Source organism: Penaeus monodon, chromosome 32 (genome assembly GCF_015228065.2).
Source record: "Penaeus monodon isolate SGIC_2016 chromosome 32, NSTDA_Pmon_1, whole genome shotgun sequence".
Taxonomy (NCBI): domain Eukaryota; kingdom Metazoa; phylum Arthropoda; class Malacostraca; order Decapoda; family Penaeidae; genus Penaeus; species Penaeus monodon.
Genome location: NC_051417.1, coordinates 7,759,219 through 7,761,633, shown reverse-complemented (window position 1 = coordinate 7,761,633; position 2,415 = coordinate 7,759,219).

Genomic DNA, 2,415 nt, shown 5'->3' with positions numbered 1-2,415 from the left:
CTGAGCACAAATGCAAACAAATAGAATAGCGTGCCTTTCCTCAAAACATGCTGCCATACGTCCATTATACATGCAATGTTTTTATTATCACTACAGCAAAGTCAGGGACCTTCACACATGAAATTCATCGACTTTCTATGTCGTTCCCGCCGCTTCTCCTTCTCTCTCTCTTAAATGTTTTGTAAAGGCGTTCAAATCTCACTAGAAAATGTACGCATGAGTCTGCAAGCTTAACGACGCACATGTGAAACCTATAAATAACATCCGAAATATCTCCGGTGCGTACGGGGTTAACGAAGTCACAGACGCTAATAAAAAGCCCTACTAGCATGATTTAACCTGTCTACAAGGGACTGATGATAACAATACTGGTACACACCAATGTAAGTCAATATCCTCAGAAGCAATATTATACAGCATACACGCATATGTGTCCATGTATGATATATTTTGTATATATAGAATCATATAAATACTTATCATTAAAATATATATACAAAATGTATACCTCACTACACATCCGTGTGCATATGTTTCTTTATACGTTCTGTGCATGTGGTTAATATGATGTGTGTATATCATGTAGAAACTGTAGATGTAAATTATATGTATAATTTAACATATTTATTCTATACATATGGATGTATACATTTTTTTTATATATATTATTATATGTATCAATATTCCAATGCATGCAGTTTTTTATGTACATATTATGTATGGCAAAGATTCTATCCTTTTGGGAAAATTAATACTCCAAGTCAATCTGTATCTTAGTATGATACAATCGTTGGTATATGTCTATGCCCTGTAAACGCATTCAGATGTATGAGGAACTGCATGGAAAAGACGAGAAGTCGACGCCGTTCTGAGGACTACAGAGGTACACCTGTCAATCGCTAGACGGAATTCTGTGGAGTAGGGAGAAGACGAAGCCGAACTCGGAACTTGTATTGTCGTGTCCAATGCAGGAATTACCACGAAGGAATAGTTTTCGTAGTCAGTCTCGACACTTCATAGGGAGCGGGAAAAGCTGTTAGGGGGAAAGGGGAAAATTTATAGTACTATCTGTAGATTTTGCAAAGATTCAAAACAGGTACAGCTTGATTGTACACTGGAAAGAATTTTTTACACATACCAGCAAGGAAATCAAGTTGAGCTGTGGGAAGATGGAAGTCTTTTGTGGGATAGATCTGCCCTGCAGGTCTGAGGTACTCGTTGTTGGGACTGAATCCAGTCTGGGTCACCGTAAAGCCATAGTCATATAGTCGTAGTTGGAGTGGACGCAGCGAGTGTATGGTTGGTAGGGTTGTCATTGATCGGACCCGAGACCAGCGACCAGCATACTGGTTGGGGAATACGATGTAGGGACGCTTGTCACAATCGTGTAGATCAATTTGCAAGTGAAAGTCATCAATATGCATACACTTGTACAAGCAACTTACTCTGCGAGGTCGAAGTTGTCTTGATTGCCACTTTGGGCCAGTTTCCAGGAGTACGAAGTCTGGAATGCCGTCGGCTGCGACAAGAGCCACGAGGGCAGCCAGCTACGATACCTCAACATGGTGAGCTTGTCGTATGTGACTCCTGAGATGAGTCCTGCTGCTGATATCTCAGTCAGCGAAGGAGGCGGGGCATCGAAATTTTACGAATTATATCGTTTTGTTTTTTTTTCTTTAAATATACAGCGGTGTTATATGAAGATATGGAGTTTACAAATCAATCCTAATTTCTATATAATCGACATGAACATTTTGGACGTGACTTTCCTCTTGAGGGATTATACACCCCTACGTACATATATTAAGACATTTGAGAAACCTCTTCACGCCACTCATACCGCGAGATCATCATGAAGACCTTCGTTGCTGTGTCTCGCCTCGTTGCAGTAGGTCGCTGCGACAAGATCACTGACCTTTGTCGGCGGAAAATGTCCTTCGGTAGACGAGAGATTCTCTACGATCAACAGAGGCCTAACCATCAGAAGGCAAAGTTAATTTTACATGTAAAGATTATGTGTAAGATAGGCTTGGGATTATACATGCGTGCATAATGTGCATTAAAAATTATGTAGGGTAGTATGTGAATTACACAACATGCATATATGTGCGTAGTTATGTATATGTACGGGTGTGAAAAATATATATAAATGATACATATGAGAATAAAGCAAAATGTATTTTTCATATCAATTTGCCAAACAATTCTCTGCATAATCCAAATTCCTAAATTACAGTATGCTGGCACATGGTATGAAATTGCACTCAAAAAAAAAACCCATACCAACTGAGCAAGAAATGGTCCGCCATTCCACGAATATACCTATGTAAGTTTTATTTGATTTATTTGTTTTCGTTGTTGGACATTTTCTTACCTGGTATAAACTTCTCTAGGTAAATTCATCGCGTATAAAGG